The sequence below is a fragment of the Micropterus dolomieu genome, linkage group LG17, assembly GCF_021292245.1.
Source record: "Micropterus dolomieu isolate WLL.071019.BEF.003 ecotype Adirondacks linkage group LG17, ASM2129224v1, whole genome shotgun sequence".
NCBI lineage: Eukaryota > Metazoa > Chordata > Actinopteri > Centrarchiformes > Centrarchidae > Micropterus > Micropterus dolomieu.
Genome location: NC_060166.1, coordinates 1,907,143 through 1,928,420, shown reverse-complemented (window position 1 = coordinate 1,928,420; position 21,278 = coordinate 1,907,143). Strand labels below are relative to the sequence as shown.

Sequence of the window (21,278 nt, the reverse complement as noted above, 5' to 3'; positions counted from 1 at the left end):
GGGGTGGGGGACGGGACTGAATAAATGATGGGGCCAGTCAGGAATCTGGTCTTCTAGCCTCCCTATGACCTCCTTCACCTTTCCCCCTTTGGTCATGTCTCACAACATACACCCTTAGGACCCTGGGGGGCGGGCAGCCTGCAGGGCGTTTGGGGGGTGGGGCTGCTTTATTGCGGCCTCGCACTTCTTCCTCCCTCACTGCCTGCCCCTCAATTTTAATTACACATTAGACACAGAGGGCTTGGGGGGTGGGAGGGGCACGATGGGAGGCTCCACTACCTGACAGTTGTGGGGTGCCTGTGTCACAACTACCCTCCAATTTTAGTTGCACCTTAGTTACCACACACCTTATCTTTACTCCACCATACAACACTTCACAATCCATGACATGCATCCAACACAAAACAATACATTTACAGAGGCAGGCAGAGGGGTTGAAGGAGTGGGGGAGATTCTCATTGGCCTTGTGTCCTACCCCACCCCTATTGGCTACCGGGGTTCTTGCCTGCCTGTTACAGTCGTGGCGTCCCACTCTCACTAACAAATACATTCTTTAACAGGCTTATGCGCACACACATGTACGCACACACACATGCAGACACATTCACCCACACGCACACAGACACAAACAGACTTAGGTTGTCCCTGGTAGAATTATTCCTGATGCCTTTCTTTCAGTTACTTATTTAAATTAATTATTATTCCAGCTCTCGTGGCTATGTTGTGTTGCTTATTTAGTGTGAGTGACTGTTTCTTGTTTTCATTGTTCTCTTAGTTGTCTTAATATGTCAGCTGTTTATTGCTGCTGTTCGGCTGGTTGTCTTTTACTATTATTATTATTTTTATTGTTTGTTTTTGTTTGTGTTTGTTTGTTGTTGTTGTTGTGTTTCTCCTCCCCCTCTCTGTTCTATTGCAGGTTTCGTTGCTTTCTGCAATTGGTGTTTCCCACTGCTTTTCCCTGTTGTCCCCACCTTCTATCCCCCTTCTCTTACAGGTGTTGTCCTTTAACTGTGCTGTCTGTTTGTGCCCCCCCATCCCCGTGTCTGCCCCCCTGTCCGGCCCGGTGACAAATCAATACATAATTAAATAAATAATAAAACAGACAAAAGAGTATTTTAATACTCTCTTGTTAAAGTAAAATCTGTCTGGCACAATATGGTATCCAGGTCATTATACTCGATACCAGGCTGCTGGGCAGGACAGGTTTAAAAAAAATAAAAATAAAAAAAATAACTTCTTCTTCGTCACCCAATTGGGAAGGGTGTACCTTACTGTTCTACCTTTTGGTCGAACAAAAGAGCATTGATCCCAGACGTGAAACAACAATCTACAGGAATAAACAGTCTTTTGCTCTAAACTAATCATAGAGAACAACTGGGCTTGTCTCCAAAATGGTTGACACCCCATCTTAAGTGTCAATGAAACAGTCAAAACAAAACAGTCCTTCTGGCACTAAACAAAGGGGTGTCAGATTTCTTCACATTACAAAGAGGATACAAACAATGGTTTAATCAACATTCTAATGCAATTGCCTGGCCTAAAATCCTGCAGTTTTACATTTGAAGAAAAACACTGAAACACTGGAATACATTAAGTTTGTTGTAACTTTTTAAAATTCAACAGTTGTTTCATTTATTTAATTTACTTATTTATTGAATAGTGAATTTAAAACCACTATACGATCAATGTGTTGTCATGTCAATGTATAGTACTTTTTTGGCAGACAGAGCATGCAATGTTTTTCGACATGAGATGATGATTTTACACTATTGTCCTTTGTCCTCAATGCAACTGTGGAATAAATCTGCTGTTACTAAAACCTGAGGAGCTCTGAGAGATTCAGTTAGGCAGGCGACATACCACAGAGATCATACGTGCACATTGCTAACTGTTACATGCTAGAGAGGTCATCATGCTTAAGTGATCTCAGAGTATAGTAGGTTTATGGCATTAGGGAGGAAACTGCTTGTTTGTGTGCTTTGTCAATAATTTTTCACTCATTTTGTATTGCCAGGGGAGTTGATTGCAGAATCCGTCCAGATGTAGAGCACCTTTGTCCAACTCTACCTGATATAAAAGTCCCAGCTTCCAGCTCCTTGTTGCTTTGCTTAACCTTTTGTTTTTACTTTTACTTCACAATATATGAACTTAAAATTATTACACTAGGTTCCCATCTATAGGTTCTTTCATTATTACCATAATTACTTTTACAACACATTATTGCTAGTCATACAAAACAACTGTGACATTTGCAACCTTTTAATATTGATGTTTTCATTAAGGCAAAATATGATTTTAATTTGTTAAACTGTTGCTTGTGTAACAGGCTGTAATTAGGCTTCATTAACTGAAATGAGCTGTCCGTAAAATATCAGTATTAGACAAGGAGCAAACATGTACTATCCATATTGTGACAGTTTGACTTATGGGTTTCTTTTGGGGTGCCAGTCAGGTTTCTCTCCTGACACGTAAGATTTTTATGATTTTACCCATCAAGTGACACAAAGGGTACATATACGATGTTATGGACCCTCACGTTGAGTGAAACCAATGAACAATAATGAAAACCACAACTCAATTATAAAATTCAACAAAGGCAATGTATATTAACAAAAGTGTACCACAAATCGATAAACACAACTCAAATTTCCCCTCAGGGTTCAGTTCATTTCAATTCAGCAAGCAGTTCAATTCAAAAGCAGTTCAATTCAAAAACGGTTCAGGTTAAGTCTGCATAGCAAGAAAAAACGCCCATAAAATTGCTCTGCTCCTCAAAACAAATGTTAATCCAACATGAGAACAAAAACCCCCCCACACTGCTCAAAAATAGATGGGGGGGGGGGGGGGTTGGAAGCACTTTCGACCTGCTTGACTGTTAGTGGATTCTGGACCGGTTTGTGGTGATGGTTTTGGAATACTGGATGGCTGGCTGTTTAGAGGTTTTGCTTAGTTGCGGATGAAGAAAGTGCTAACGTACGGTAGGGCTGGGCGATATTATCGATATAAAAAACATATCGATATATTTTTTTTATGTGATATGGAATTAGACCATATCACATATATCGATATAGTTCAAATTTGCGCTGTGATCCTTGCTCCAAGCAAGCAACTGACCTGGCACTCTCTACACTGCTCCCCGCGCCCCCGCCCCTCCTCTTTCATGCACAGAGGGGGGAGGGGCAGGAACATACACTCTTTAACAAACATGGAGGAAACAACAACATCTGCGGAGCGTGCGGAGGAGGAATTGGTTAGTAAAAGAAAAAGCAGTGGCTCAGTAATTTGGAGATGGTTCGGATTCAAAGTATCAGATGAGCAACAAAATCACGTTATATGTAAGGAGTGCCATAAAGAAATTACAGCCAGCGGTTGAAGCACTTCAAATATTTTTAACCACCTAAAACAGTGGCACAAACTGCAATACGAAGAGTCTGTGAAACTGCGCGCTGCAGAAGCCCCAGCCCGAAAAAGCTCCAGCCCCGAAACAAAGCTCACTGCAAACTTTATTTACCCGCAGTGTGCCCAATGAAAAGAAAAGTGACAAGTGGTGTACTATAACTAAAGCGGTGTCCTATCACATTGCTAAAGATATGGCCCCTGTTGCAACTGTGGAACAAGTCGGATTAAAAAAAGCTACTGAAAACGATGGACCTGAGATATGAGCTTCCCAGTCGCAACTACTTTGCACAAGAAGCACTGCCACAAATGTACACTGACGTCAGGCAGAGCCTTGCTGACCGGCTCGCTAACGTGACTCATTTTGCGTTGACCAGCGAGATGTGGTCGAGCAGGACGTCACAGACTACACTTGGCTATTGGTGAGTGCAGTGTTGTATGGAGTAGTCAGATATTTTACTTTAAACAAAAACATATTAAAATGTTAGTTTTTCCTTATTTTAAAAGGTAAAGGTGAAGTAATTATGACTTGAAAATGCTGGTTAGCCTGTTGATATCATCAATGTAACATATTTAGCCATTTAGACTATATATTTTTTCTCTGTATTGAAAGAGCAGACTGCAACTAGAAACTAATGTTGATACGTAGGCCTAAACATTGTGGAGTTTTTAGTGGAGTAGAAGTAAAAAGTAGCATTAAAAAATAGCATAAATACTAAGAACAACAACAATAGTCATAATTTATAAATTATACAAAAATAATAATACATACAAATCACTTACGGGATTAAAATTCAGGAAATAAATGAATATAATATTTGATATTTATGATTAGGACAGGTGTTAATTAAAAAAATAAACTATGAAACGAGACAATAATATTAATGTAGAATATTTCTAAAGCTTAAAGTGAAACCAGAGTCAAATTTCTCGCATCAGCACATATGTTTAATATTTTTTTATGATTTTGACAGGACATGGCATGAATGACAAGCGCGTCACCCGGGCCATTTCTCTGTGCAAGAGAATTGTAAGCTGTTTTTCATACAGCTGGAAGAAAAGGAGACATCTTGCTGAAGTCCAGATTCAGCTGGGTCTGCCAAGTCACCAACTCATAACAGAGTCTGCCACACGCTGGGGATCGAGGCAGCAGATGATAGAGAGAGTCCTGGAGCAGGAAGGAACACTGGCCAAAGTCCTGTCTATTGACAAAAAGACCAGGCACCTTGTCCCTACCTGGCAGGACTTAGAGGTCGTAGAAGCAGTCCAAAAGGTCCTGAAACCTCTCCAGGACTTTACCGATGCTTTGTCAGGTGAGGAGTAAGTCACTCTATCATATGTGAAACCTGTGCTGCACCTTTTTAACGAAAGTTAAAGCGATCAAGACCAGCATTGCTGAATACCTCAACAGCAAGTATTCTGACCCTGCCACTACTGACCTATTGGAGATGGCTTCATTTGTGGATCCACGGTTCAGGGCCACCTACATCCCAAGTGAAAAAGTCGATGCATTGAAGCACAGAGCTGTCCTGGAGGTGGAGACGCTACTGGCTGATCAACCGCCTTACCTACGTGTGCCCACTGTGCCTGAGCCTGCAGATGGAGAAGCAGCAGTAGCACCAAAAGCTAAGACACTGGCAAGCTTCTTCAAGCAGCGCACAGCCACCACCACTGCACCAACCAAGAGGGGGGCTATTGAAAATGAACTGTCAAGTTACTTGCAGTCAGCAAGTGTGGAGAGTGACACTGATCCCCTCAAGTGTTGGAAGGATCATGAAGTTGTCTTTCCAGCTCTGAGCCACCTAGCAAAAAAGTATCTCTTGGTACCAGCTACCAGTTCACCCTCTGAACGTGTTTTCAGCTGCAGTGGTAATATCGTGACCTGCCACAGAGCATCTCTGAAGCCGGATGCCGTTGACAGGCTGTTGTTTCTCGTACAAAATCTTTAAAGGAGGAGGACACGCTTATCTGTCTTCTAATGTCTACCTTAAGACAGCATTACTGTTTATCAAAGTAAAAAAAGAGGGTGAAAATGTTTATTGAGTTGATAGTCTGTTTCTTGTGCAAATGGTTGAGATTGTTCAGATAAGAAATTGAGTTAATAAAAAGGAAAAGGTAATCTCAAGTTGATATTTAAAACAAATGTTCTTAAACTGAGCACTTTATTTTGTTCTTTCTTTATATATAAATGCTGCCCTTACTAGGGTTTGTCATATTTTTATTCTTTTGTAATGTTCGTTATTCACATCTGTGGATTTGTTAGAAAGGAGATGAAAATCTGTAATTTGATTTTAATAAGCCATTTATAGTTGTCTAACTAAAAACATGTTGATATTGTACTTTTCTCATATAAATATGTTTATTTCAGAAAAAAGGTACTCCTGTTGTTACACAGTATTGTTTACATTTTTTTATTATTTAAACAGCTGAGCTTTTATTTATGAACCAGGTGAAGAAACCTGTTTATAATTTAATCATTTGATTTTACAACTGTTAACTGAAATTGCCGGTTTCAATAAAACTACTTGTGCCACGTCATATTTGGCTTTGACTGAACATTTGCGGAAAAAATATCGGGATATATATCGTATATCGATATTCAGCCTAAATATATCGGGATATGACTTTTGGTCCATATCGCCCAGCCCTAACGTACGGGATCGTTGTTGTAGGTGAACGCGGAAGGGATTAACGGCCTCACTATAACTTGTTCAACTATATTAACGTGTCGCTCCGACGCTCTCTTGCTTCCCTCAGCTCTCCTCTTTGGTCAACTGCCCCTCGCTCCCAGACACACACCAAACATTTTTGCACTTCCTGAACTCGGCAGACTCTGGCGCTGACGAATAAGAAACCTCCCACAAAGAGCAGGCGCGGTTACATGAATAGGCGACGCCCATAAGCGGTGCAACTGAAAGGTGCAGGCCGTCACAATATGCTCACAATGCGGACAAGTACGTTGCATATACAGCCAACAACCATTAACACAAACAAGTATTGAGAAATGCGTCTATGTCCCTGCTCTAGCAGTGGTATCAGACTCTGCACTCCTTGAATTTTTCATTCCAGCTTGTACAGAGGACTACCTGGATCTAAACAATACGTTTCTGTACACGTGCGTAAAAATCACCAAAGCTAACAGCAGAAACCTGGATCAAGCAGACGAAGTTGGCTTTATCAACTACCCTGGATGTACAAAATTTTCACAGGTCGACATATCGTTGGGGGACCGACTCATAACGCAATCATCAAACACATATCCTTACAGGGGTATAATAGAACCTTTTGAACTACGGAAAGGACGCTCTGCAGACACAGTTTGGATCCGGACTATTTTGCATTTGTATCAGATTCTTTTAAATGTGTATAATAATATTAGAAGTTGTGTGCCATTCATTATCAAAATGATTTATAGATTGAAACGTGTACGACAATGTTTTTTGTTATTATGGTGATATAAATAAAAACACTCTGAAATGATAAAGTTATGTCTCTATGTATTTATTTAAAACCAATAACGATATACAATTAAAAAGTTATCCAATCACTCAATCGCATTTCAGGAGATACAAATGGACTTGTTTCATTGTTTACTAATCGATGCCCTCTGGTAACAAGAGGTGTAGATGGCGGTCTAGTAATAAGAGGAGAAGATTCTCCAGAAGTCTTTCTCTTAATCTCGTCAATTTTTCTTTTGACTCTGTTGATTTGGTACAACTGATAAAGGTACATTCAATATAGCCAATGATTGCAAATATTTATCCCAACCTGTAGGTCTCTGGCTGTCAGACACATTGTGAGAAGAAGTCACTCCTCTTATCAAATCATACACAAGACCCTTTAATAACATTACCGTTAAACACAAACTCCCCACGTTCAGTCCATGCAGATATTTTTTTTGAGGAGGACGTTTTATCCAAAATATGCTGACCTTTATTCCTGCTGTTTTTTGGCATGTTTTTTTAAAACTTCTTCACAAACAAAGTCTCTTCCTTCTTGATTCTTCTGCTCTGAAGAGTGAAAATCCTCAGCAACCAGCATTGACAAAGTTAGTGTGTTCTGGTTTTTTTCTCCTTGTTTTACCATGGTGAGAAATCTCTGCAATGTGATGGAATATTTGTTTGCTTTTTCATGAAGATCTTCAGTCTTTTGATCTAGAATGTCTTTAACAGTAAGATCAACAGTTTCTAGAATAGACTTGTGTGCTGGAGGTCTTAAAATATCAAGCTGTTGTTTAGGTACCAGAAACATTTTTTGTGCATACTCCATAGTCATCTAAGTTTGTCTTGAACCAATAAGACTCGTTATAAAAGGCACAGCGATACTCAGGATGGGGAGAAGAAAACCATCAGACTGTTTAAACATCGTCTTCTTTTTCTTTGAAGTGCAAACCTTTTTATTGGCGAGCAGTCTAATCCCCACTGCCTTCTTTTATAATTTTTGATACTGTGTCTTATTTAAAGGAATTTTACCTTTTAAAACATTGTAAGCTATTTCGCATAAGGCTACCAAAAGGTCTGGTGATGTAGATTTAATAATATTCATTCTCTGAGATGGAGATGCTCCGTGCAAAGTTTGCAATAAAGACAAGTTTCTTTTAATGCGATCAGACATGTTTATTTACTTTCTCTTAGGCACATACACAACAGGCAGGTCTGAAAGCAAGTCAGTCTTAGCTTTAAAATTAATCATCAAGTAACCGTCTTCAACAAGCCATAAAAAGATTACTCTTCCCAGGAAACATTAGCCGTTAGCATGATTTGGTATTTATCTCTGGGATTTTTAAACAAAACAAGATAATTGGTATTCAAATTAATAGTACGGCTAACTTTGCCTTGAAAAAACTAATTCTGAACTAGATATAAACAACTGATTTCTATGATACACATATTTTGTAAACACATTTTGGACCTCAATGTTATTGCTAGCATCATTCATTAAATCATCAATAATCAACAAATTGTTTTTATCAACAGGCAACAATGTATCATCGCATAAAGACGATGGCAAGCCTTCAACGAAATTCACATTTCTAGTTTTCGATAACTGGTCATACAATGGTTGCCAACACGAATAAATGTATACAACATTTTCAAACTGTTTTGAAATGAACTTTTCAGCATTTTCAATCAACATTTTCACAAAATATGTTTTACCGCTGTTTGAAGGACCTGACACACTTAGACTAAAAGGGTGTTGTAGTCTAAAATCAAAGTCAACAGTCTCTCTACCAGCCATTTCAAAAACCATATGGTAAAGTTCTCAGATCAGGAAAAACTCTGTTTCATGTACGACTTGAAATCTTTTGGCAATTGTTTTGTTTTTTAGTTCGAAAGCCTTTTTATTTCGTTATTTCGTTTATTTAGTGTCTGATTTTGTCATCACTTGTTGCATCTCGTCAGAATTCACAAACTCGTGTACAAGATCAATCCGGGTGTCTGGAGTGACGACTGATGCGTTATGAGAAGTTAATGTTACACCTGTGCATTTTAGTAGAGTAATTTCTGAAATTAGGTATACTTTGTCAATTAAAGCAAACCAGGAAGCTTTCCACATTTGAGAACTGCGCTGTTTTTCTGGGTTTTTTTTCTCACATTATCCACCAAGGGGCTGCAGCACTGCAATATCCAGGATACATCAATAAAACACCACATACTTAACACAGCCATTTAAGTTTCAAGGAGTTTGACCATAGTATGTGTAGGCTAATGTTGTGACAATAACTTCATAACAAACCAGTTGGACAAACAACCACAAGAGTTGTATATAGTAAGAGCTTGTCCGGTCACAATGCTATGAAATAAAACAGTCCCTTCACTCCTGGTTTCAATAGTAAACTGTCATAGGAATGAAAATTACCAAAAAACATTATATTCTAAGCAGAAGCATTTTAAAAAACATAAATTACAAAGTACCTTCTGTACTTCACGCAAATATAAGGTTTTTTAGTAAATTTTAACAAAGCTCCCGTCACCGCTATGCATCATGGGATTTCTGAGGGACGGCCTTTAAAGCTGATAGGCTATAAGGTCCTCAAATTCCACTGGACAGCGGTATTCAACAGCGGAACATCACCGTGCTTTTACACCTGTATGGCAGTAGGGGGTGGTAAAGACCTGTGGGGGATGCAGAACAGGGGTCTCATTTATAAAACTGTGCGTAGAAACCTCACTAACAGTGTATGTGCGTCCAAAAGCCAGAAATGGTGTACACCAAAAAATATTCAGATTTATAAAACCGTGCATATGCACACTTGTAAGCATGTTCCCTTTATAAATCACAATCAACTTGAAATGTGGTGTAGGCCTATGTGAGGAAGCGCCATGTCCGATCCTTTCAAACGCTTACAATTGCCTATAAATGGTCAGTGGAATTAATATTAATACGTACTGACTGTGGGAATAAAAGGAGGCAAACTCTGACAGAGAAGCTACAAAAAGAGATTTCACTCAGGGTGACATTGACGTTCCTTTTGGTGAAGCTGAAGTTTTTTGGTGGGTAAAAAAACGCACTTTCATGCAACATTTGTGCACCGGAGGAGAAGGGCCACCGGAGCTCCACCCCTTTATAACCGATCTGCAGGAACAGGGCATTCCTCCTGAGTAGGGACACACACACACACACACAGAAGACGGGATGACCCCGGTACTAATTTGGATTCCCCCCATTTGAAAAGACCAAAACCAAACGCATTCCACCTGTGTTTAAACATGTATTTAGGTTACACAAACAGTCCACTCACTTAACAACTATGACGATGAGTTAAAAGAAATAGCCTGTGACTTGTTGTAAATTACAGTAAAACAGCCTAGTGTTATTTTCCATAACAAACAAGTGCATCACATCCACACGCTGGCGCACAGCTTTTGGCTCGATTATGAAGAGAACATGTGATGACAATATAGTATGAAACTGTGCACTAGTATTTGCTCTACTGACACAATGAAAACGGCATCAATTTAAATGTAATTTGTCCTCCTGTTCATCTTGAGAATAAATGCTCTTTTTCTCCTCTCTAATAGCACCGTAGGTTACTTCACTTATTTAGAAAGCTTACACACACGTCCACTTCTCCTCATTAACACTGAGTACAGATGTGCTGTGTAGTCCACGTGCAGGGTAACCTCGAGATAACCACGAACAAAACCTGCTCGGAACAGTTTAGAGATGCAGCATGAATTGCCATGGCAACAGACCCCGGGTAACACCTATCCACCTTTGTAGTTTGGGTTAATCGGGAAGTTACTCCTGAAGTTACCTGGATAAGCCAGTTACCTCGCTTCGTAGTACAGGCCACAGCACTGTGTGAGTTGCTGATGCAATCACTCAGGAAAGAAACCGAGATGAATTTCAGTTATTAGGCTTGTTAGGGCTTAAGCCACCGCTCTGGCCTCCTGTTTATGGAAAACCTATTTACTTAACATAACAACAATTACAAGACAGTATTTCATGTATTCACATGGTGTTAGTGCAATCCACCATAAGATCACGTCTGGACCTGTAGGAAAGACACATATTACTACAGCAGGAGAATTTGAGTTGGTCTTTATTTGTTTTGCTCCACAATCTCTCTGAGATCAGAATCAGAAATACTATATTGATCCCTGAGGGGAAATTCTTTTGTCACAATTGCACACTTGTCAAAAGGTAGATAGATCAAGAGTATATAAATATGAGTATAAATTTAAAATATAATCAAATTATATTAATTGATATTATTATTATTAATATCATAAAATTATTGGTGTATGTATGTACAATATTTACATTATTAAGAATTATTATGGTGAACCAAAAAGGACTAGTAAATAAATAGCAGCAGAGAATATTGCATCTTAATTATTAAACAGATAATATTGCCCAAAAATAGATAATAATGTCCAGTTTAAAAACTAAGTGTCCGTGTGTCAGACACTTAGAGGGAGGAGTTATAAAGCTTGATGACCACAGGCAGGAATGACTTCCTGTGGCGATCAGTGGTGCATTTTGGGGGAATGAGTCTTGCACTGAAAGTGCTCCTGTGTTTGAGCAACACATCATGGAGTGGGAGACACTGTCCAAGATGACATGTAGCTTGGACAGCATCCTCCTCTCCAACACCACTGACAGAGAGTCCAGCTCCACCCCCACAAAGTCACTGGCCTTGTGGATCAGTTTGATGAGTCTGCTGCCCCAGCATGCAACAGGACAGCACTGGCCACCATAGACTCATAAAACATCCTCAGCATCGTCCTGCAGATGTTGAAGGAACTCAGCCTCCTCAGAAAATAGAGAGGGCTTTGGCCTTCCTGTAGAGGGCTTGAGTGTTCTTGGCCCAGTACAGGTTTGTCCATGTGCACTCCCAGGTATTTGTAATCCTCCACAATGTCCACACTGACCCCCTGGATGGAAACAGGGCTCACTGGTGCCTTGGCTCTCCTTAGATCCACAACCAGCTCCTTAGTCTTTGTCACGTTGAGCTACAGATGTTTCTGCTCACACCATGTCCCCCACCACAGCTTTGTACTCAGCCTCGTCACCCTGCTGATACATCCAACCACAGCAGAGTCATCAGAAAACTTCTGAAGATGGTAGGACTGTGTGGTAGCTGAAGTCTGTGGTGAAGAGGAAGGGAGAGAGGACGTCCCCTGCGGGGCCCCGGTGTTACTGACCACGCTGTCTGACACACAGTGTTGCAGGCGCACATGCTGTGGTCTGACAGTCAGGTAGTCAACAATCCAGGACACGAGGGGGGCATCCACCTGGATCGCTGCCAGCTTCTCACCCAGCAGGGCCGGCCGGATGGTGTTGAAAGTCCTGGAAAAGTCAAAAAACGTGGTTAACGTAAAATTTTAACCAGGCCTTTGCATGACAAACAGAGAAATGTGTGGCATTTGATGTAATCAATAACAGGTTTGTGTAAAAATTTGAGACCTAGTGCTCACGGATGCACTGCTCCATTTACTGCTAGTTGGTTGGCCTTCCTCACAGATTTTCCTTTAATAGAAAGTTGTGGGAGTGGGCAGGCGAGTCATCACAGGGCATGGTGACTCCAGCCTAACAGTGAATTCAAAACATAACCAGGCCTTTGAAACACTAACAAACAAACAAAAATGTTTAATACATTCAAGCGCTTCTTGTTTAGTAGATATCATTTTAGAATCTTTGACTCGTCCAAATCAAATAAGATTTTGTGAAACCTACAGCTATAAACTCTCATTCAGTTAGCATCTCAGACATGAGGTCATGTTGAATGAATGTCTACCCATGGTGTATGGAAAAGATCTTACTGGAACTAGTTCACCGGTACTCAGAACCACAGCAACGTGTGTCAAAACAAGCTTGTTTACATCACCACCCTTGCTGTCCCGTTTCTCGGGCACAACCACTGTGCCTCATCAGTCAGCCGACTCCGGGTAAGAACCCATCTCCCCCCATCCTTCCAGCTCCAAATCACTTGATTTACCCATGTCACTACCCTTTGAAACAGCTCAAATTAGGGAAAAAAGAGAAACAACACAACAGCGGCAGCTCCCTGTATCCGGATAATATGTTGCAATAAAATGGAAAATAGCCCTTGTTCTCTGTCTATTTCTCTTTAACTGTCCCTAAAGTATTTGTCCATAATTTATTTGTCTATGTGTCCCCCAGACCTGTGTAGACCACTGTAGTGAAATGTATTCAAAAGTCTGCGTGTGTGTTTCTGCCTACCCCTTGCATGCAGTAGCAGGGGTGTATTTATGCGTGTGTGTGTTTGCCTTAGAGGTCATGCTCTCTCCAGCTCAGTCCATTTGTTTTCTCTTTTTTCTTGTCAATCAGTTTTAGAAATTGGGCAACATCTCTTTTCCAATGTCCACTTTTGCCCTTTTCTTCGCCCTCTCTCACTGTAGAGTCCATTTCCTCGTACCAGGATGGCGTGATAGTTCAGCATCAATCATTTTCTTTTGACAGTGATCTTCTTGTTTTGTCATCTGTCTTTGTGTTGATCTTCTTGTAGCCCACCTTTCCCTATCTTAAGCAGGGTGGGGCCCTGAGTTCTTAAATCAAACTAACTGAATACTTGAAACAAGGTTCCTTTTATCTTTGGTCTCTATACACTTTAATTGTCTTGGGTTTCTGTATTTACCTCAAATGATTTGCAACACCACTGTCACTAAGCTAGCGTCTTTTAGCTCTGTAGAGTCACACGGAACCTACATTAGAGTAACTAGCATGCTGCAATAAAATAATGTACCACCTTGTCAACAAACACAGACATTTACCTTATGTGCTGAATATACCTTTGGTAAAAGTAATAACAATGCAGCACACCAGGGTTAGTTTAGAAATAATAAATCCCCATTTTACTTTGCAATTTTAACATAAACAATAAAATTAATATATTTTCAGTCTCTTTGGAATATCCCTTTTCTTGAATACCAGGGTAACACAATAATATTAATCCCCTGTTACTGGTGTAAACACACTATAACAACTTTTCAGTTACCTTCAGTTCAAATTCAACTCTAATGTTAACTCAGTGGGCCCACACTCACCAAGCACGCACACACACGCACGCACACACACACACACACACACACACACAAGCCGGCATATAAAATAAAATAAAACCCCAAACTTCGTTGCAGGCCTGTTGCGATGCTTGAGAGCGACGAAATTTAAATTATTGGTCAGCTTCACTCAAAGGAGCAACAGAATGAAAGAGTTTTTACCTTAGGCAACAGTTCAATCCACGGTGCAGAGTTCACAGTCTTTCCCGGTCTCCAGCAAAACAAGGGCAAGCAGGTGTCCAAAGATGGCGTGGTGTGTCCCGCGCTCTGCCGCTGTCGTCTCTCGGTCTCTGGTGTCGAACAAGGGTGCGAGCATGCGTCCAAACTGGCGTGGTCGGTGTCCCTCTTTCTAAAGAACTCAGAGCTTTGACTTCGCAGTTGTAACTTTCAGATAACCCGTGAACTAGTGCAATAGTATACAGCTGAGTTAGCTATACTGGCTAAGAGTCCATTCACTTTGCTAATGAATGCTAACACAACACACTGTGTGCAAACGAGCTACGATACATTTCGGGAAGAAATGTCTAACTTCTCACAAAAGTACGCAGGATGGTATTCTGTGGTAAGACTGTCGAGTGGGCAGTCCAAAACACCAACTCGCTACATACTGCTTTGCATGAACTTCACACACTTCGCATCGCGTTCGTTCGTAGTCAAGCTCCCTTTTTTTCCTCCTCCTTTTTCTATATTCTTCCTCTCTCTTCCTGTGCACCTCTGAACCCCCCCACCTAGACCAATGAATGACCAGTATTACCCTTATTCTTACATACCACTTCCTCTTTACTAGACAGAACTCTTCAAAATAAAACATTTATAACTGCACATATTACTAACATATTTATTACACTGTAGCTTTTTAATCTTAAAAATCTTTAAATCTCTAAAATAGCTTGTAAACCACAATTTTAACAACAATGAATTTGTTTTTAACTAGATCACATGATTTACATGCTTATTATCAGTTAATCACAATGTATAGCATTTTTAACCCGGCTACATTCTGTATGATAAGCATGCTGTTTCTTGGTGTCTGTCTTCAATGATGTGACGTGGTGAAATACTGCGCTTCCTTACTCCAGCAGCAATTTCTAGACTAATCAAGCTCAGAACTTTTAGGGTCTCATTGCATCACGTTTCAGACCGCTTTAGTCCTCAGGTGATGGTCATGCAGACTTGGAGAGTCCTACATGAGTCTGTTCTTGCTGCTCAGCTGTCCTGTCGTTGAAGGCAGAACTTAGTCCAGTTGTAATTCTAGACTGCGCATTGTCCATTGTTGTACTCAGTGTACTTCAGAATCAGAATCACAATCAGAAGGAGCTTTATTGCCAAATAGTGTTTGACACATACAAGGAATTTGCTTTGGTGATAAGGTGCTACACACAGACAAACATACAGTTGACATAAATAGATGTAGAAATATATAAATATGGAATAGACAATGCAAGTTATATAAGAATATTAAAGAAAAATTATTCTGGGTTTGTGTAGTGCAGACGTATTGTAACAATATATATAAATTGACAATATAAAAACACACAACAAGGATCTAACAATTAACAACAAATGTGTGCAATATGGCGGTTTGTGCATGATATGAAATTAAATAATATTTACATGTGCAGAGACATATGTATTATTTGCAAGGGGGTAGTGTCAGTGGGGGTCCCGGGCCTTTTTAATGAGGGTAGCTGCAGACGGGTAGAAGCTGTTTTTGTGGTGAGAGGTTTTGGTCCTGATGGACCGCAGCCTCCTGCTAGAGGGGAGAGTCTGAAACAGTTTGTGTCCAGGGTGGGAGGAGTCAGCTGCAATCTTTCCTGCTTGCCTCAGAGTCCTCGAGGTGTACAGGTCCAAAAGAGAAGGAAGATTGCAAGCGAATGATGCAATGCAGTCTGCCCTTGTCCCTGGCAGTGGCAGCAGCGTACCAGATGGTGATGGAGGAGGTGAGGATGGACTCAATGATGAGTAGAAGTCAACCATCATTGTCTTTGGCAGGCTGAACTTCTTCAGCTGCCGCAGGAAGTACATCCTCTGCTGGGCCTTCTTGGTGAGGGAGGTGATGTTCAGCTCCCACTTGAGGTCCTGGGAGATGATGGTGCCCAGGAAGCGGAAGGAGTCCACAGTGGTGACTTGTGAGTCACACAGGATGATGGGGGAGGGTGGAGCTGGGCTCTTTCTGAAGTCCACGACCATATCCACGGTCTTCAGAGCTCCAGACTGTTCTGGCTGCACCAGGTCACCAGATGGTCGATCTCCCACCTGTAGGCGGACTCATACCCACCTGAGATGAGCCCAATGAGGGTGGTGTCGTCCGCAAACTTGAGCTTGACAGAGTGGTGACTGGAGTACAGCTGTTGGTGTACAGGGAGAAGAGCAGAGGGGAAAGAATGCAGCACTGAGGTCCTGTGGTCCTTGGATTTTTGGGGACAGGAATGATGGTGGAGGCTTTGAAGCAGGTTGGCACATGGCATGACTCCAGTGAGGTGTTGAAAATGTCTATGAAGACCGGAGACAGCTGATCAGCACAGTGCTTCAGGGTGGATGGGGAGAAAGAGTCCGGCCCAGCTGCTTTGCGAGGTTTCTGCCTCCTGAACAGTCTGTTGACATCCCTCTCTAGGATGGTAAGAGAGGGGGAGGAGGTGGGGGATGAGATGGTGGACTGTGGCCGGTCAGTGGTGTGACGGGGGATGGTGTCAGGTCTGTCCCATTGTCTTTCAAAGCAACAGTAAAACTGGTTCAACTCGTTGGCAAGACGTGAGTCGTTCATGGAGTGGGGGGATTTAGGTTTGTAGCTGGTGATCTGAACTGGTGTAGTCTCTCTACATACAGCTGTTTAGCATATCGCACCGCCTTGCTAAACCTGTACTTTGACTCCTTAAACCTGGCCTCTTCCTTTTCCAACCTTAGCTGTCTGAGCTTAGCTGTGAACCAGGGTTTGTCATTATTATAACTCACCCTGGTGCGTGTTGGAATGCAGCTGTCCTCTCAGAAGCTGGTGTAGGACGTCACAGCATCAGTAAACTCATCCAGATTGTTGGTAGCAGTCCTGAAAACATCCCAGACAGTGCAGTCCAAACACTCCTGAAGATCCTCAGCAGCTTCACTGGTCCATTTCTTTGATGTCCTCACCACTTAGTTTGAGTTTTAATTTCTGTCTGTAAGCAGGAATCAGATGGACCATCACGTGATCAGAGTGTCCCAGTGGAGCGCAGTGACGGCGTGATAGGCACTGCTAACTGTGGTGTAGCAGTGATCCAAAGTGTTCCCCTCTCTGGTTGGACACTTTATAAACTGTATTTGGGGAGTTCTTGGCAGAGGTTTCCTTTGTTAAAGTCACCGAGTACAATAACAAGGGAGTGAAGGTTTGTCTGCTCCACACACTTTTTAAAAATCTTTTTATTATATAAAGTACAAAGGTACATTATAGGGATCACAAAAAACAGGAGCCAAGCTCCCCAGACAGGAATGCACAATCACGACAAACATATACAGAGAAAGCACTACCACATGCAGCAAAAAAAGGAGAAACACTTTCCCCACTACACACACAGAGAACACAGATCGCCCTATGCCCGACCCCACAGGGGGGGAAAACCCCACCCCTGCACACACATCAACCAACGGTCTCATGACAGGGCACCAAACAGGATCTGAAGAGGTCCCCCCCAGACCACAAAACATACTCGAAGGGATCCCACCCACGACATACATTTAAACAGAACAGACCCTCAAAAGAGGCAGGGGAAACCCTACCGCTGTACTCCGTGGGAACCAGGAGCACGGTAACAAAAAGGGAACACGAGAAAAAACCACCACCCACACAGTAGAGGCCCTTAACCCTCTAAGGGCGTCCCCACCCGCACCACACCCACAGGAAAAAAGGGAGGGAGGAGGGGTGGGACACCTCTTCCTCACATAGACATCACACTAATACAACTATAATACAGTCAGCAGAAAAGCAACAACATGCAAAGAACTACATATGACAGGGGGAGGGGGCTGCTCCCGGGGAGCCACTCACAACGGGAGCAGCAGCTGCCGTCCGACGACGCTGCCTAGGGTGGAGAGGGTGCAGGCCTGCTCCTGCACACAATCAGGACGCACCACCCAGAGCGTCCGCAAATGGAGTGCGAGGCTGCTCCTGAAGAGGGGCCAGGAGGGAACACACCTCCACCCAGCGCCAGGCATCTCCCACACCGCCTCCGCAGTGGGTGGCCTCCGCACCCCCCGGATCAGGACCCGGTACCACTTCTTAGGGGTCATGAACTGCAGCGATGTGGGGGGACCCTCCCCCGCCAGGTCGTCGTCCCGGTCGCCGCACCCGCCCCGCCGGGCCGCAGACCCCCGCTGCAGAGCCAACTCCCAGGAGCCCGGGAGGGCCGCCTCCACCCTGGCACACGGCCACGGCCCTAAAACTCAAAGAGAAGCCGTGAGTGCAGAGAACACAGGCGCAGCCCAGCCTAATCCCTCTCATTAATTCAAGGGCGGTGATCACCATCCCCCCAACCAGTTCGACACTCACCGTAAGTTCTTTGGTGAAGGTCGGGGGTCGTCATTCTCCCCTCTGCTGGGCTCTCCTCCACGCCGTCCTGCGCCGTCTCCACCGCTGCCCAGCACTGGCACTGTGACTCGCGGCCACTCCCGACCCGCGATCGTCGCTCCCGCGGACCCCCCCGGACCTGGGCCGAGGTCCTCGGCCCGTTTTGGCCGCGATGTCGCCGGACCTCCGCCGCCGCTGCTCCTCGGCCTTAACGGCCCGCGAGTACCCCCAGACGGCGTCCAAACGGCTGTCCGGGGGGCTAAAACAAACAAAAGACCGGGTAGCTAGCTAGGGCAGAGTCTTAAACACAAGCACAAACAAAAAAACCCCGGTCGAAATCCACAAAAAATAAGCGAAAAAAGTTGTTGTGATTTGGTGCTATATATATATAAAATTGAATTGTGTTTAGGTTGTTTTGTTCATAGGTGTAGATTGGCTAACGTAAACTTGTTCTTTACAACTCAATGCTGATGTAGCAAGTATAGGGTTTGAAAGCCAACACACTTTTTACTGCGTGGATACCTGGCAGAGTTATTACAGCATCTAATTCACCCTAACTTTACTAACGTTGTCATTGTCGCATTGAGTGATGCCTGATAGCTGATCTAAAACTTTATATTGGTCGTGACAGTGTAACTGTTAACTTGTTACCGATTGAGATGTTTTCAAAGTCTGATTTCTCCCATTGAGCGCTTTAAATTATGTTATCAGTTGTGTGCACTCTTCTCTTTTTCAGGATTGACACGTGTTTCTTTTTAGAGAAGCTTTGTGATTCAATGTAAAATATGATGGGACAGTTCACCGTGCTTCAAAGATCTATATTTGGTTTCCTCAATCAAAAACAGATGTTTAAAACTTTTAGGTTCGGTTTTATTTCTTCCGTATTTCAGAAAGAATCAGCTAGGGCCAAAAATGTTATCATTTAAAAAAAGTCAAATAAATTCAATAATTCATCAATAATTATCATGAAAAATGTCAATTTCTTATTTCTATCAAGTTTAAAAGCTGACCTTTGCTTCTGATTGAACGTTGAAAAAAACATATAGTTTATTGTGGTTTTAAACTTTTCTTTATGGTCAGTAGATTCATGACAAGAACCTGCCAAACAGCGGTCACTTAACAGATCTCAGGTAGAACGTCCAAAACAATTATGATAAAATCTTTTTTCAAAAAAGGTAACTGAAGGTAGGCATTAAAATAATTCAGGAAAAATGTCTGCACACCATTGGACTTATTGAATAATAACTCTTTGTGAAAGTAATGGTTTGATCTGATCTCATAGATCAAAACATTGCCTTCAATACAGTTTTATTAGGAGTTGTTGAGACGGTGTGCAGAGCTTTGTCCTTTGTGTCCTGCAGTGAAACTTTTTGTCTTTCACTTGAGTACTTTTGACTGGATGTGCACACACTTAGCCCCTCTGGAGGTTTTATACCAATGACGACCATACAAACAATTTAAAACATTTTGTATAGAACCTTTACACACACAAAAAATGTAGCTCAGATCAAATCACAGATCACAATAATGTGAGAAGTAGTAAAACCTTTCAACATAGACACACTGATGCACACGTAGAAGTGTGTTTAAGATGTATTTAATACAGTGAAGGCTTCATGTTTGCTAGTTGGCTTGCTACTGTTTATGGTCAACAGCACACACTCTTTTTCATGCACATGCACAGACAGACACAACACCACACTAAGACACACTGTGAGGACAACATTCACAGAATTTCTGTTTTTGTTTTCTTTTAATCACAAGGAGAAGGAGTTGAGGAGGACTCTTCAACTGATGAGGTTCGTCCAGGAAGGTCATGGAAGACAGGAAATCCGGAGACCTGGAATGTTAACATCCAGAAAAGTAGGAGAATGAGGGTTCTCTAATCTAAGATGTTTTTGATGGTGTGGAAAACTGGAGCGCCCACAGAGGAAGGAGGAAACCCACACAGACACAGGGAGAACATGCATTCTTCACACAGAAAGGTCTGGGATGACGGGTTCAAAAATGAGACCTTCTTGCTGTGAGGCCACAGTGCTTTCCGCAGGCCTTCCATAAGATCTTCCTTCTGGACCTTTGGAAAGTTCAATCACACTTCTGTAGGTCCTCTTCATCGAAAGGTGTACCTGGAGCTTCTATTCAAGTCCATGAGTCACCTGCACACCGAGTGTAAGCCCTCTTGCAAACAGCCTCTGTCAAGTTTTCTCAAACATTTTCAGTGACTTAAATATATCTCCTTTTCACTTAAAGAAAGACCAGCGCGATGCCTACTGTTCATTCAAGCCTGGAAACATCGAAGCAGCTACATGAGACACAAAGGCTGTGAAGCAGAAGGACAAAGAAGATGCAGGTGAGAAGACCTTGGTGGTGCTCACTCCAATTCCAGGCCATACCGTGTGAGGTACGTATCTTCAAGGACTTTAGCCAGATGGGGAACTGGGGAAAAAGCTGGGGATCCAATGTTGCATGACCTCCAAACAATCAGGTATTTTATCAGACATACACATTCTTGCACTAATATTGCCTTCTATGTCAATAGAAAGCAGTTGTGAAAAGTATCTAAGAACATGCGCCCAATTACTCTTCTTTTTGAGGTACTACTCCACTACATTTATTTTGACGGCTTTAGTTACTAGTTACTCTGCAGATTATAAATTTAAAAAATAATCAAAAACTAGAGTATGATGTATTTTCACAGATAAAGTCACACAGCAAAATATAAAGTATTTAGAATTAGCTTTACTTTTTATCTTAAAATTTGAATGTACAGAATATCTCTACAGTGTGGTGTTGTTAAAGGTCTGACTACTTTTTCC

The 21,278-nt window shown here is 42.1% G+C and overlaps 1 long non-coding RNA gene across 1 annotated transcript; it reads right to left on the bottom strand.

Annotated features, from left to right (window-relative positions):
* Positions 1-11,740: 11,740 nt before the first annotated feature.
* Positions 11,741-14,613, bottom strand: LOC123985974. The gene is made up of 3 exons (XR_006828782.1): positions 14,088-14,613; positions 12,310-12,432; positions 11,741-12,192 (listed from the first exon to the last, which is right to left on the bottom strand). It is a non-coding gene; the product is annotated as an uncharacterized LOC123985974 (long non-coding RNA).
* Between the last annotated feature and the right edge of the window lie 6,665 nt (positions 14,614-21,278).